The 17,275-nt window shown below is 35.2% G+C and overlaps 1 protein-coding gene across 1 annotated transcript in view; it reads left to right on the top strand.

Moving 5' to 3' along the window:
* Nucleotides 1-17,275, top strand: part of MEGF11 (multiple EGF like domains 11) — a 4,956,374-nt gene that overhangs the window by 2,674,619 nt on the left and 2,264,480 nt on the right. The gene's annotated exons all lie outside the window — the stretch shown is intronic.

The following is a 17,275-nucleotide window of genomic DNA, read 5'->3' as shown; positions in this document are numbered from 1 at the left end:
CATTCCCTCCCTTTGTAACGGTTATCTGCTATGGGGAAAGGGCGAGGTAATTCATTCTCTGTATTGTCATTAAGAACAGTGCGCACCTTACTACGTACAACCTGTTGTTGACCTGACTGTTCAGTAATTATAGCATCATTATTAGCACCATTCGGAACATTTGCAACATTCATTTCTCCTGAAACAATGTTCAGAGACTGCGTGTTAGATTCCATCCTACTTCCTAACCTAGGCATAGAACTATTAGTGTCCTGACTGCTTGCTGATATAATTCTAGTGTTATCAACATTACTGCTGTTACGTGGTACATTAGAAGGTGTGGAAACATTTTCATTCAAATTATTAGAGTTGCTACCAGAATATCTTGGCCAGGTAAAAACTTGGTCATTTGAAAAATCAAAAGTATCTCTTGCAAGCTTATGCTTTTTCTGTTCACATAACCTCTTTTCATACAAAGAAACATTATCAATAACACATTCTAATTTAGAGTCCACTAAAACTTTGTTAAAGTCACTATAAAGTTTGTGTTATGGATAATGTTTCTTTGTATGAAAAGAGGTTATGTGAACAAAAGAAGCATAAGCTTATGAGAGATACTTTTGATTTTTCAAATGACCAAGTTTTTACCTGGCCAAGGTATTCTGGTAGCAACTCTAATAATTTGAATGAAAATGTTTCCACACCTTCTAATGTATCACGTAACAGCAGTAATGTTGATAACACTAGAATTATATCAGCAAGCAGTCAGGACACTAATAGTTCTATGCCTAGGTTAGGAAGTAGGATGGAATCTAACACGCAGTCTCTGAACATTGTTTCAGGAGAAATGAATGTTGCAAATGTTCCGAATGGTGCTAATAATGATGCTATAATTACTGAACAGTCAGGTCAACAACAGGTTGTACGTAGTAAGGTGCGCACTGTTCTTAATGACAATACAGAGAATGAATTACCTCGCCCTTTCCCCATAGCAGATAACCGTTACAAAGGGAAGGAATGCTCAATGAGCAGGGGCAGACAAAAGAGGAAAGCACCCACAAATGACTTAAGAGAGCCTACACTCAAGAAAATGTGGGAAAGGTTAACTTAGTACATAATCTATCACATAGGCCATTGAATAAGTTTGAATTTGAAGTACTTAACAAGGGTCTGTTTTTTGTTCCCTCTAAAGGGAGTTCTGTTGCAGAATCCATTTTGGATTTGAAGTTATTTACTAGAAATTTACAGCTTAAAGTAATGTTTTCTAATTCTGAAACAACTAATTATGTTTCGAAGGTTAAAAAACCTAGCGTATTAGTGCCCAATTTACATCCATCTATAGAAGTCTTCAATAAGGCTGTAGAGAAAGAATTGTATTTATTACAGAAGAATCCAGCTAAACGTTGCAAAAATAATTTGACTTATAGACAGTTTCAGGCATTAAATGGATTAATGTCAGATAATAATATATCCATCAGACCAGCAGATAAAGGGGGCCCTATAGTGGTCTTTGATAGAACAGCTTATGAGGAAAGCATGTTGGACATGCTGAATGATTTTAACTATTATAAAATTATATCAAGACAGGAGCCATCAAAAATTATTAATACTGTCTATACAAATTTAGATGACATGTATAAACTGGGGGTAATGGACTATCAATTATATAACTATTTAGTCTTGGAAGAACCAACAATTCCTATTATAAAGGGCTTGCCAAAAATTCACAAAGACCAGATAAATCCACCAATGAGACCTATTGTATCGGGCCGCGGCTGGGTCACAGAAAACATTTCTTTTTATATAGAAAAAATGTTGAGACCCTATGTGGCTAATCATTGTACCATTTTAAAGGACTCTAAGACATTTTGTTAGATTTTTATGAAGTTGTAAAATTTCAATATAATCAAATGGATCTACTTTTGGTTACTATGGATGTGAAGTCATTGTTCACTAATATTCCAAATGACATAGGTCTACAGTCTATACAGAACTATCTGGGTGCACACTCTGACATGCCCTTGACCAGAATAGATTTTATTTGTACTCTCCTGGAAATAGTTCTGGAAAGTAATGTGTTTTTGTTTGGTGATATATTTACAAAAGAATGGCGTAGCTATGGGTACTTCCTGTGCCAATAGCTACGCCAATGGCCCATTGGGAGGAGAATAAATTGTTTAATCTAGAAAGATATAAAAAATATGTCATCTTCTACAAGCGTTTTGTAGATGATCTTTTTTTCTTGTGGCATGGTAATGCTGAAGAATTGTGCATTTTTGAGAAAGAAGTGAATGAATTAACTTCATTTCTTAAGTTTACGATGACCTTCTCTGATAGAAAGATATCCTTTTTGGATATCAACATTTGGCGTCTTTCAAATGGAGGTTTTAATACTGGGGTGCACCGTAAGCCCTGCTATAAAAACAATTTGTTAAGTAGAGACAGTATGCATCCTCCACATGTTTTTAAAAATGTTATGAAAGGTCAAGGTATGAGGTTGTCCAGGCTAACACCATGCACAGAGTTATTCGAAGAAGAACTAAAGGACATGGAAAAAAGATTTAATGAAAAAAGATACAAATCTAGAGAAATCAAGGACATATTTAATGAGGTCAGAGACCTCAGATTAAATAGAGCCACTCCCATTTTTTCTGAAGCAGGCATAAGGGAATATAGATTGAATGTTAATGAAAATATGAATATTAGAAATGACAAAATTAGATTTACTGTTCATTATACACAAGATACTCAATCTATAAAAAATTCTATATGTAAGTATTGGGATATACTTAAATTAGATCCCGAAGTTTCTAGACATATAGGAGAGTTACCTAATTTTGCCTTCAAAAATAAAAACAATTTATATAATATGTTATGTTGCTCCGAATATAGAGATAGTCATATTCCCAAGGAGTTCACTGGTTCAAGGCCATGTAATAAATGTAATTACTGTCCTTACATACTGAATACATCTATGTTTGTTCATCCTATTGAGGGAGACTACATTTTTATAAAAGTGAATGCTAACTGTGAAAGTAGACATTTAGTATATTTAGCTAGATGTACGTTATGTCCATCGTTTTACGTCGGTAAGACGAATAGAATGTTGAAACAGAGCATACGTGACCATCTATACCAGATTCGTATAAAGTCTGAAGTAAATGCGCTGTCTAAACATGTTTTAGAAACAAATAATAAACATAGCTTCACATTTTCAATTTTAAAAGTTTTGGAACCTTCTAATAGAGGGGGTGATATCAAGAATTTGACTGAATCTATAGAAGCCCAGTGGATTATTAAAACTAGGGCACATATCCCCCCTGGGTTAAATGATAGGGTTCCTTTAAAACCTATATTAAAGAATAGGAGGTACATAGTCCAGTAGGTGTTTATTGTTTTTTCATATATTTCTACAGTCCCAAGGGTGAAGGACATTTTATATATGTTTTTTATATGTATTATTAAATTAATATATAAATATATATACATATATTTTTATGTATGTATATACACATATTTTATTATATCTTTGATTAAATACAGATGTTTTTAACTATTTTTTCTTGTATGGAGAAGCTCTTGATGTGCATATACCTTTTATAGTTGATTGTTTATTTTGCTTAATTAACAGAATAGGTATAAATTGATTGTATTTTTGTGTAATACTACTGGTTTGACAAAGCTTATTGCGAAAGTGCTTACCGAGGATCTAATAAACCTGTGTTTATTCTTACTTGGTTGGATTATTCTCTTTTTCGAGAACATTGAAAGCTAATCTATGTATCTTAGGTCTGAATAGACTTCGACATATATGTGAACTATACTTTCTATACTGTGTATATAAGTCTGGAATATCGTACTTTCCGTGGAGTGATCACCAGCAGTGTTTGTTCGTTTATTATTCATTCATAATCTGGTGTTTATCCTGCTGGTGCTCCTGTGTATACTGTATGCAGCTATTTTATTAATTTTTATCAATGTTTTATTTATACTGTAGCATCATTTTAGGTGAGGGTAATATGTTGATCAAGGCTAGGGGCATAATTGCCTAGGACACATACTCAGAGAGCTCAGTCATGGTTTCTTTATATAGAACAGTGAGGTACATCTCAGGTCGTTCAATCCAGCATGAACTATGACAGAGTCATAATGGTAGTTTTTGCTTTGAGACCTGAGTTCATGTGTGATCTGATGAATTCCGCACCAGACAGGCAGCTGACCATGACTTTCCCCTTGTCGAACCTGGTGAGTGGGACATCAGTGTGTCTCACTATGGAGTTTTTGAGTGTTACGCCTTACGGGCTTGGTAGATGAGACACTGGTGTTATGGGGAGCTGTGTTAATTGTAAGTTTTTTAGGAGAACATCCATGTATGTTGATTTTTGTGTTCGATGCATATTATCCGTATGAGTAGTGATACTATGTGTGTGAGTAGTGGTGGGTGGGTTGACAACTCCTTCAGTGTTACTGTTTTGAGTCCGACAGAGCATGGATTCAAGATTCTTGGTGTATATACATCTCTTGCACTTTGTACTAGAGTGAGTTATTAGTATATTGTTGTCAGTGTACAGGAGGCAATTCCTACACTGCCTCAAGAGACCCAAGTCAGCAAGGTTGGCAGGAGAAACAAGGGTAGCCCAATTGTCCATAATGCTAGGTTAAGGACGGTTATCACAAAGGGGGCGTTTCAGGATCGATCAAGTAGGAGCTTTGTGGATGGATATTTCGGCCGGGGGGGTGCTGGTGTTTAATAGGTTACAGCTCACTAGCAGTATTTCTTTGATCAGAAAAGTACTAAGGATGAGGGATATACTAATGTGCTATGGCTGTATGTAACAGAAAATTGTTGAATTTATCTGTCTGACTGACTATGGGGAACAATTGCACAGCAGAAACCCGCTCAAATGCAGGGCTTAAATTCCAAAAGCTAAAAACTTGAAAAAAATTTTTAAAAAGGTTTAAAAGGACCAATGAGGATGCTTACTGCAAGCCCTAGACCAACTATCTTTCACCAGGCAGGTACAAATCACCACACTCCTCTCACTAGAGTGAAGAAGGGCTCTTTCCAAGAAAAGATGGCCTGGAAAATGTTCTCAGAACAAACAGCTACTACAAACAGACTTTGGATCCTCTCTGTAGTAAAAAGAGATGAACATTTCATGTTTAGTTCTTGGTAGTAACACAAGCAGACAAGATAAATATCAAGTTAAAGAAAACAACTGTTGTTCCTTGAAAGGACAGACTAGAATATTTAATTCAGTTTTAGTATATTAAAAAATTACCAAGGTTTGCAAATTCACTTCACATTTTAAAATTTTTTTAGGGGGGGCCACATGCCCTCACAAATCCAAATGATGAATGTTTTTGAACTAAATGAAATATTTAAAGTGCCTGACATCCTTCTTCTCTATATAAATACCAAATTAGTTTTAATTTAGTTTTGTATTCTGTAAAGGTGTTCACACCGAGGCGCTAGAACTTTTTTTGAATAAAAGTGTGAATTATTATTTGTTCATGTTTTCCTGCTGCTGTTCTGGTTTTCCTGTTGCTGTTCCTGTTGATTAACACATTTGGATCGTTTGGTTGTGTTAGATTTGGTCATAGGAGCATTGATTGTATGATATTATGTCTTCTGATCCAAATGTGGATGTTCCCCAAAGTGTTCCTTGATGATTCCACCTCTGCCATGGGGGCAGTTGGTGGTTTAGGGTCCTTAACTGGATTCCAGAGATCAATAGAACATTATTTAAATGCCTCACAAAGTTCGGTGAATGCGATAACCAGTCTGTAAACCCTAATGTAAGTCAAAATTTAGGACATTTTACAGATTTATATTTCAATGAACAAACAAAACGTGCAGTAAATCCTTTTCTCACTGTTAGACATACAATGAATGTTATTCCTGCAGATAAGAGAGATGTGTGTGACAAGTTTGAAAAGTTGCTGGAAAAGGAAACAAGAGTGCACTATAACATCATGGGCTTACAGAGGTATATTGATCTTAGCATTACACTGAAGGGGCTAGGTTTTATTTAAAATCTGAGCACTCCATTTGACGAAAACTGCACCACAGATAAACAGTTTAAAGAGCGGTGGATAGCCGCTTCACATAAATGTGTAATGAAGTGGTTGTATATTCTGCTTGAAAGAGATCAAATGAAGCAAAAGAAATTGAAACATGAGCTATCTGTTATGTCCGGTAAAATTTCCAACTCTTTGGGTGCGGCGAATACAAAAAATTCTAATGGATAAGATTAGTGGCAAGTTGAGTGCTTTGGAAGCTGATCTAATAGATTACAAAAAACCTAAACTAGAAAGAGATATTAGTGATTATTTGAATGGGAGGGCCTTCATGGGTTCACCCAATCAGAAACGAAGAAGTAATCAGCGTAAGCACAAAGGTTTTAAAAGCTCCCATTCTGTTTCATTTGCTTCCTTTGGGGGAGGAAGCCAAGATGACTTGAAGTTAAGCAATGAAGCAGATATTCCAGCATTACCTTTACTACAACAAGCCGAGAAACACCCGTGGCGTTTTTGCCGTAATGAGGGACAACAACAGGGACAAAAAAGGGAGCAGGAATAACCCTAATGGAATGAACAAAAAGGACTTTGGACAATTACAGCAAGAGAACAAAATGGTACTGATGTTTTTAATAATGAGGTGAACACGGTTGTAAATTTGTCTAATTGCAATTTAATGACAGAACAATTTGCAGTATTAAATCTGGGGTTAAAATTTATCCCCATGGTTATCCCCAGAAGTCATGTATTCCAACTAGACATTTTTAAGTTAGTACAGAAATTATATTTGAAAGTGTTTTTTAAAAACAATTTGAATGGTTATATTGAATATTCAGAGTGTAATTATTCAGAAGAAGTTTTTATTCATGTTATAAAGATGAAGGGGAATTATATAACGTAAATGAAGTTCATGCATACTGTAAGTTAGATACATCTAGCATTCCTGTCTCTAGTAAGTTTATTCCCCATTTCAAAATGAAAATATTGCTCGTTTTAGTTCTATGGTTAAATTTGAAGGTGAAAATATCTGTAATAATGTAAAACATAACAGAAGAGACATACAATACAATTTATCATATAAGGAATGGAAGGCTCTACAAGATTTAAGTAATATGAAAGATCTAATAATTAAACCAGCTGATAAAGGTAATAAAATTGTAATAATGAATGTATTACAGTATTACAATATGTGTATGAAACATTTGAAGGATCAGAAAGTGTATGAAATAAGTGGGATTTAACAAATATGAAAAAGGCCAAAATGAAATTTGGGGAACTTATGGAAAAAAGGTGTACGCTTAGGATATCTATGTAAGAAAGATATAGAGAAAACATTTTTATAGTAATAGTGGGTTGGCTACTTTCTTTTGTCTGCCTAAGATTCATAAAAGTATGGAAAACCCACCTGGTAGATCGATTATATCGGCCTGTAAATACTTTCTTCATAACATAGATATTTTATTGCATCAGGTGCTGCTCACTCATGTACACAAAATTCCATCACATATACAAGATAGTTTTGATTTTTTGGATAACATTTCGACAGTGGATTGGAATAAAGAGTTATATTTGCTGGTTTTAGATTTAAGAAGCCTCTATTCTTCAATAAAGCACAAAGATGGCATTTCTTCATTATTTTTTATGTTAGGTGATAATCCTTTTTTCTAATTTGATAGTAGAATTAGTGGATTTTTGTTTACAGAATAATTATTTTTGTTATAATAATGAAATATACAGACAAAAACAGGGGACAGCCATGGGGGCACTGTTCACCCCCATGTACGGTAACTTATTTATGGCTTTTTTTGAAGATAAATTTTTGTATAAACAAATTTTGTGAGACAATATGTAAAGGCATATTATAGATATATAGATGATTTCATTTTCATTTGTGAAGGGGGTAGAAGTCAAGTTGCTCAGTTTATTGCTGGGTTAGAACATAATCCTTTTGGTCTCTCTTTTGACGGATTACAAGAAGGTGATGAAGTGATTTTTTTGGATCTTGTGTTGAAAGGTAGAAAAGATGGTACTGTGCTGACCAGAGTTCATAGAAAATTTGTAGATGGCAGCCAGTTTTTACATGCTTCAAGTTGCCATCCTCCCCATTTGATTTCTTCTCTTCCTTACAGGGAATTTTTGCTTTTATCAAGAATGTGTAATGATAAGAATGTTTTGAATGAAGAAATCAAAAAGTCAGCTCATGTGTTTTTGAGGCAGGGCTATGACCCTGAGGCTGTAAAACATGCACAAGACAAAATTGTGGACGGGAATAAAGTGAATAGAGATAGTTTAAAGGAAGGGAGGGAAAGAAAAGTACAATATCAAGTAGAAGAAGTCTCTTGTAAAGAAAAGATGTATTTTGTGTCCGTGTATATTATCAAAAGTAATGAAATTACTAACATTACTGGTGATTTTTGAGAAATGATAAGGTACTGATAGAGTTGTTACTAAAATATCCCACACTGTCTTAAACCAAGGGTAAAAGTCTACGGGACATGTTAGTACGTGGAAACTTTATTTTCCCAAGCATGAGTATACAGAATGTGCCAGTAAATGTAGGTACTAGTCCATGTGGCAAATGCTCAGTTTGTGCACAAATATTCATTTAAGTATATTAATAATATCACATACTCATGCAAATGGACATTTTCTTGTACTAGTAAGGGGGTAATATATGCACTGAAATGCCCTTGTAACTTATTTTACATTGGGGAGACCAAAAGAATGTTCAAGACTCGATTGTTAGAACATATGAGGGACATTAAGAATCAAAATGAGGAAAAAGTTTTTTCTGCACATTTCAAAGTTGCACATAAAAGTAATCATTTAATATTGCAAGGTACCATTTTGGAACAAATAAATGAGAAATATGAAATTGAATTGTTATTAAAAGAAAACCTTTTATATAAAGAGTCTATTTATATTTTAAAGTATAACACATTAGCCCCTATAGGGCTCAATAATAAAGTAAATTGGAGGTGTTTGCTTTAAAAAATATTTTATTCTGTTTTGTTTTAATTATTTTTTAATTTAATTAGATGATGGTGGACACTTAATTGAAATTGGAATATATATCGGGAGCTGATTATAAGAAGTTTTGTATTCTGTAAAAGTGTTCACACCGAGGCGCTAGAATGTTTTTTTGAATAAAAGTGTGGATTATTATTTGTTCATGTTTTCCTGTTGCTGTTCTGGTTTTCCTGTTGTTGTTCCTGTTGATTAACACATTTAAATAGTTTGGTTGTGTTAGATTTGGTAATAGGAGCATTGGTTGTATGATATCTTTATGGAGTTATGTACAAAAAATAAATAAATCTAATTTTTCAGAAAATGATAAAATCTTAATGCTCAAATCAATCAATAATACAACATCATCTCCTTTTTGGAAAATTTTCACATGGAATTTCATTGATAGGAGTTACTTCACCCCACACAAAATAGCATTAATATAAAAAAATAACAGTCATAAATGTTGGAGGTGTGGCGAAACATTATGTGCAGACTGGATACATATGTTTCTTGAATGTAAAACAGTCATTCCCTATTGGAAAGAGTTTAAGAACTTTGTAAAGGCATTTTAGTCAGACAAATGTGAAATCTCAGACTCATTGTTCTTATTTAATACACCAATACCAGTATATATCCCAAGGACACAAGTGCGTCTTCTCTGGTCTCTTCTTGCAATTGCAAGAAAAATCATTACATCAGATTGGAAGCGCAAAAACATCCTCTCATTCACTGAATTTATTTTAGTGGCTAAACCTGTATGTAACAGAGAACTATTAACCTTTGCTTCAAGAGCAACAAAAGTAACTCAGAAACGATTATCTTGGATGAAACTTAAAAATTATTAGACGAAATGTAATTATTGTAATGTATGTGTGTAATTGTTATGGGCTTTGTAAACAGTTATCTTGTATATAGTTTGCTTCTATGTTAATTTGTTCAAATGATATAGAAATTGCTTGTATTTTGTGAAAATCAGTAAAAAAGTGTTAAAAAAAAGAAAATGCATGTTAAAGCAAATTCTGTTATTCTAGGAACTTTCTAACGTTATAAGACATTTTTTGGGCTTTTCTGCCATTATTTTAGGCTTTGCCCAGATTCCTTATGCTAACAATTTGAGAGGTATGATATGAGTACATATCTTAGGTAGTGTACTCATATTTTAAAATGTGACAATATATTTAAGTGATCATCTGCCAGAACATAATTTAAACAAGGTCATGTGATGTTTAACTACTTCTAACATAGACAAGAAGATTATCTTTTTAGTTATGTGTATTTTTTATTGAATTTTTGCTAGTTTCCCTCTCATGTTAACACATATATTCACAGTTACAGACAAGCAGATTTATGATATTTTTTGTGGTGTGCTCATTGTTTTAAATACCTTTGTGGGTGCAGCGAATATGTTATTGCCAAGGAAAGATTTTATGTTCTGCAATTTAAATTATTTTGTATTGTATTATAATATTGTAACACTGCTTATATGTAATTTGGAAAAGCCAAATAAATAGGTTGTTTATGCACATCACCTTTCCATAGTGGTCTTTGATAAAATATTACAAGGAAATTGACTGCTTTAGTTAGATTATATAAAAAGTTGATTTGGGAGGACATGTAACAACTAGATTTTTCAGTGGATGTTTTGTAACATTTTCTTTCTGAAGCACAAAGCAGACTATGTATTTGATTTGGAAGTGTTCCTATTTCTTTTACCACTGCTTGGGGAGAAATGATGAGAAAACAGTCGGATGTTTATCAGTGTAATTACATTATGCCATTCTGTATAGCTAAATGAATGACATGTTAACCCTAACCCTTACTAGTGTAGGAAAAATTACAAATCTGTTTTCCTGACTGAAACAATTATATAAGGAATCATTGAAAGATACACAACACTGGCATTAAACATTTATGTTGTATACTTGCTTGACTGGATTCTACTAGGCTAGCTATAGCAAGCTAAAACGTAAAAGTTGAATTTTGTTTGCATCGGCTATAACATTACCATAAATTCAGCTGTAGGTTTTAGCCACCCTTTATATGCTGAAGTGTAGAATCATTTGCTGGCTGTAACATTTTATGTACTTGTCAGAGAATTAAAAAAAAAAAAAAAACAGAAAAGGAAAATAAATAAGCCTATCTTATTTTTTTCAGATGAGTTAAAGTGTCTTTCAGATATGTCTGTGTTTCATATCTATACATCCCGGCATTACAGATCAGTGGACAGAACTGAAGCTGGAAAACTGATCAGAGTCATTAAATAGCCATTGAACTATCCCTTATTTTGTTGTAGGTTAAAAACACAAGATTGTTTAATGATTATGTGCTTGAAACACTACTGAAGCAGCAGGGACTTTTTGCAGGGTAATGAGCTGATACCATGCTATTAATTATCAGAATTAATCACCATATTTAATATTGTAACTCAACAAAACAAAAATTAAAAGAAATATCACTGAAGCAGGCTCAAATGCTGTGTTGAAGAAAGACAAAAATAAATAAATCCAATAAAAAACAGTCACGACCAGTGTATCCAGTACTAAAAAATTTTACTTTAAGTGCACAGAACACAAGCGCTTTCACTATAATAGCTTCATCAGATGTTTAAAATGAACAGTGAAACACATCTCATATAAAGCACTAAGGTAACAATCACATGATACATTCCAATCACAATTTAAAAGCATATTACATACAAAATACCAACATATAATTTAATAGCACATAAAAACATAAATAAAACATAAATACATTAGTGAAATTTGCAATCTCCTCAAGGGTCTATTTTTAAGTTGAGGTCTCAGGGGTACAGATTCATTAAGACCATGCCCCAAGTCCCCCCTCAACCTAACAGTCCTTGTAGACTCTAAGTCTTCAGTCTTATTAGCTATATCACCTAACCTGGAACTCTCTGATATTCTAACAATGACCAAGAACTTGAACATATGGGTGTCACCTGTTTCATGACATGTTTAGCCAGTGCATTAACCTTATTGTGTTTATTTATATTGTAAGGATGTGTTGCTCATTATACCCTCTATCGCTGAGATTATCCACGGCAACATTTACCTGTGTCTGAAAGTCCTGCTTCTCCACATTTCACCTAGATGCTCTATATATTTGATTACATATAACATTCCTAAAAATGTAAGGAAGATGTAAACTATCCCTGTGTAGCAAATGATTCACATGACATTCTTTCCTATAGAGCTTAGTAAAACGTTTTCCCTCATTGTCCCTTACAACCAACACATCCAAGAGCTCAATCTCATGAAGTGCAGATTTGAAGGTGAACTTTAAAAATGAGCAACACATCCTTATGAATGTCAATGATGTAGTGGGAATGAGGCATAGTCAGGCCAAACCCTACTTTTCAGATGAGAGAAGGAAAGTTGGTAGGGTTGAAAATAGGTTGGTGGTATGAAACTCAGGGTTCCTTTGAGCTGTACTACCGATGTCTCTCAGTATATAGACATCATTAGGAAGCATTGGAAAGTTTTAGTTACTGATCCTGATGTAGCTAAATGTATAGATGATGAACCTAGGTTTCAGTTTAGGAATAGCAAGTCCTTAAAAAGGAGACTGTTATCCCAAGGGAACTTCTGCTGAAGATTGTAAATATGGCACTAGGCCATGTGGATGGTGCAGTTTTTGTTCTTATATTGACACCAGTGCTGAATTTTATCATCCTGACCAGAGGAAAATGTACACTTTTAAAGTACCTGCTACGTGGTTTATCTTGCTTACTGTTTAAATGTATGGGATTCTATATAGGGAAGACCAATAGAACATTTAAAGAATGTATAAGAGAACATGTTTACAATATAAATAAACACAATAAGGTTAATGCACTGGCTAAACATGTCATGAACACAGACGTCACCCATATGTTCAAGTTCTTGGTCATTGGTAGAATATCAGAGAGTTCCAGGTTAGGTAATATAGCTAATAAGACTGAAGACTTAAGAGTCTACATGGATTGTTAGTTTAAGGAGGGACTCGGGGCATGGTCTTAATGAATCTGTACCCCTGAGACCCCGACTTAAAAATAGACCCTTGAGGATAGTGCAACTTTCACTAATGTATTTATGTTTTATTTATGTTTTTATGTGCTATTAAATTATATGTTTGCATTTTGTATGTAATATGCTTTTAAATTGTGATTGGAATGTATCATGTGATTGTTACCTTAGTGCTTTATATGAGATGTGTTTCACTGTTCATTTTAAACATCTGATGAAGCTATTATAGTGAAAGTGCTTGCGTTCTGTGCACATGAAGTAAATTCTTTTAGTACTGGATACTGCGGTCATGACTGCGTCTGTTTTTTATTATATTTAATATTGTGTTAAATTATATTTCCATAAATTGGATTTGTCTAAATCATTTCTGAAAACATGCAGGCTGTGCATCTAAAATGTTCTCTGGCAGTGTAGTTGAGATCCTGTATTGCTGTGTCAAATAAATTAAATATACCACATTGTTTATGTCAATTTGTCAGTGAAGTACTACTACAGATCAACATATGATACTTAGGTGTGTGGTTTAAAAAGATGTAGAAGGAACTTATGCTGCTTGGAGAATGGTATCAGTATTAAGGGAACATAATGCAGTGGCATAGTTAGCAAAAAAAGAAAACAGTGCAGTAAAATTGATGGACTCAGTTGTTATATAGAGAGAGATGAGAATGCCAAGTTCTGGACTGAATCTGTAATAAGGTTAGCAGTGAAAAGTAATGTGAGTTTTGTTTCGTTTTATTTATTTTTATGTTTTTTCTTGGTTAATAGGCCATTTCTAGCCATGATTTTGGCCAAAATCACATGCAAAAATAAAAAACAAAACTTTAATAAAGTAGTTTGCAGAGGGAAAGAAAATCTGCAAAATAAGCAATTAAACAAATAAGAGTATTTGTTCAGATAGATACTACTACTAGATAAAATTTCAGTAGTTATTTATTTTAACTAAGGCAAATTGAGCATTTATTGCAGAGCCCCGAAACGCTGTCACTTGCATTGGGATACTGCGTGCCCAATCAGTATAAGAATAAAATCTGAGAGACTGTGTTTTATTTTAATAAAAAGAGGTCAACTATTCCAGCAAGTAGTTTACACCTTACTAAAGACCATACTTTGTATTGCCTTAAGAGAGATCTCTTTGTGGAGTGAGCTCTGTGCTTGTGTACTGTTAGTAGATAGCAGTAAATAGCTGCTAGCAACTTATATGCCAGAGACAAACAGTATTCCATGTGTATGAGTATAGGTATTCATGTAGAGATTAGCTTGGTGACTTATTTTTGTAATGAGAAAGCAGCTAGCCTTTTGTAGAGACAGCTGTCTGTCAGTCTAGCTGATGATAAGGGGGAAACTAGCTAGATGTCAAAAAGAACAATTCTCTCTCTGCTGGCAGAGCAGGATAAACCTTCAAAATTCTACTTTCTGTGGCTTGAGGTAAATTAGTGTTATTCACAGAGTTTATTTATGTATATATGTATGTGTGCGTCTATGTATGTATTTATTTATTTGGATGCTGTACACCAACTGCCATCAGGACCCAGTCCTCTTTTGCACCATTCATTCCCCCTGAGCACAGCTATGACACTGGAGTAAAAGGTGAGAATTTAATCACTTGGCTGTTGCTTCATCTGTTGGCTGGAAGGCAAAGTGCATCACCAGCCCTGCTGGATGCCAAGAAACTAGAATCTTGTGTGCACCCGTACTCTTATAACCTAGAAGGTGGTTGGACTAACAGGCTGCTTGAAAGCATGCATTTCTGAAGCATATGAGGTCAAACTCAAATGCAGGTCAGCAACTGGAACCCCCCCCCATAATATATATATATATATATATATATATATATATATATATATATATATATATATATATGTATATATATATATATATATATATATATATATATACACATATTTTAAATAAAGTAAAACCCTGCAGTAGCCCCCGCCCTCCCCCATAATGGTTAAGACATCGCCACCAGCCATTATATGCAGCTGCCACAAAGCCCGTGAAACATCCCCCACCACCCCTCGTGTCAACCCTCACTGCAAAAGTCCATCAATGACCAATCCGTTGTGGCATAATGGTCCAGAATAGGGAGAGATCTAAACACTGAAGTTGTTATTAACAAACATGTTAACACACAATTCCAGAACACCATTAAGTCTGAAAGACAAGAGCATGTAGTGACTTCACTCCATCGTGCCCCCCCCCAAGAAATAACATACCTCATAACTCTTTCCAAAACTGCCCAACATGCCTCCTCCAAAATTCCAAAGCATCCTATCACCCAGCAACTGCAACCCTGAACCTGTCACCAACCAATCACAAGTGCCATGAGCTGCAGACATAAACCAAGACTCATTCCCTGCTGGACCTGTTCCGTACCCCTAACCCCCCTCATCTCCCAACACAGCTCATTTAGGTTTATAATACAGAACAGTTCATCAAATAGTGCAGCAAGCCACTAACTCAATCCTGGACCATGTACATGCAAGCAAAAATCCAAACCATCTGGCCACAGACCAAAATCTACCTCTCTACCTCTTAGCACAGAAATTATGGACAAGGCCTGACAGAAGGGGGGGGGGGGGATTGCCCAAAGTAAAGGGAAAGTTTGAAATATTGCTCTTATAACTTAAACCACTGCTAGAATAAGAGGATTGATGTTAACATGCATTTTTCCACTGGATCAGAAGTCTGACACACAGACATATATCACTATATAGTGACCAAAGGAGCCAACAAAATCCTCCCTCCCCCTCGACCATTGACAATACTATGCTATGCGCATTCATGGCAAAATGGCCATTATTTGGCAGGCATCAACCAGCCTGGAACCATCTTCATTATTATTTCCTCATTCATCAGGCTTGCCGTAAAACAAATTTTTGAACTACTGCAACTTTTTTTTTTGGATATACCGCCACCTGGCAAAACTCCTTAATTCCACTGTTACTAGTAGAAGAGGAAAATTTAGCAGGATTCTCTCGCCCTTGACTGCTATAACCACAATCCCTCCCCCCACGCAGCACTTATGGCTTACGGTAGTAAGGAAGATGCCTGCTATAGGGTCTACTTCACAATGTCGAAAGCCGACATTATCGAAGCTGATATTGTCGGCACCACAACATCAAAAGCACAGAACATCATGCAGGTAAACGGAAATCTTGGAATATTTAAGTAAGGGGGGTGTGGGGGGTGCAGGGGGGCTTGCCCCCCAGCCGACACTAGTTAGTTTTTATTTTTATTTATTTATTTTTTTAAATGCTATTCGGTGTTTTACTACATCGATCAGTAGAGGTCGATCTTTAGTGATTCGATGTAGTAAGATTTCGATAACATGATATAGATGCCATGCTGTACTCAGTCTTCTGGTGTCCCCTACTCAAGACTCCACTCCAGATAACTTGGGGAAGGACTGCCACTGGCAAACTGACACAAACGAAAAATGGAAGGCATGCAACCCTAATTAACCAGAACCCAGAACCTTCTCTACTTACCTTTGTGCACATTTCCTGACAGACTGAGCTATGGAAGTGACATCACAGGATACCTTATACACCACGAACACCTGAGAGAACAACTCCCACATGAAAATTCAACCACCAAATGAGACAATGCCTCTGACCATTAAGAAAATGGAGAGGAGATGATCATATCAGCTGCAAAGCATGCCAACCCCTCACAACAGTTAACGATTCTCTGTGCATGCAGAGGAAACCACTGTTATTCCCAAACTGCTCCTGACTTCCCACCACACATATAATAGGAGGACCTCTCCAAGAAGTGACCACTCATGCATTCATCTTGCTCCCACCAAGCAAAATACTCGAGCCACTCCTCAAAACCACACAACTACCACCAGATCAGGGAACTTCAGCAACCACAGTACTCAGTGCCTCAAATCCAAATCACGACCCCAAGCAATGACAACAACATGAGTCAAGGCTACTAAATAGTAACAGAGGGCCCACCACATGCAACAACTCCTTCCTATTCTGGGAGTTATATTATATTAGTTATGTAATTTGCTTAGCTATAACCCAGTGCTTTAAAAGCTTACTGCAAAAAGCTATACAGTTGAGAAGCACGTATGGAACACCATTCCTTATGAAATTAGAAGTAACTAATGCCTTTCTAATTCAACAAATTCATTAGGGCATACCTGATATGACACTTCTGCTTTACTCAAGGCTACCTTAACAATTTTGACTGCCCACATATTCTTCCTGAGGGGAAAAAAAAAAAAAAAA

Source organism: Protopterus annectens, chromosome 7.part0, assembly GCF_019279795.1.
Source record: "Protopterus annectens isolate FY-2018-M chromosome 7.part0, PAN1.0, whole genome shotgun sequence".
NCBI lineage: Eukaryota > Metazoa > Chordata > Ceratodontiformes > Protopteridae > Protopterus > Protopterus annectens.
The sequence above is the reverse complement of the archived record's forward strand: the minus strand, read 5'-3'. Positions and strand labels throughout refer to the sequence as shown.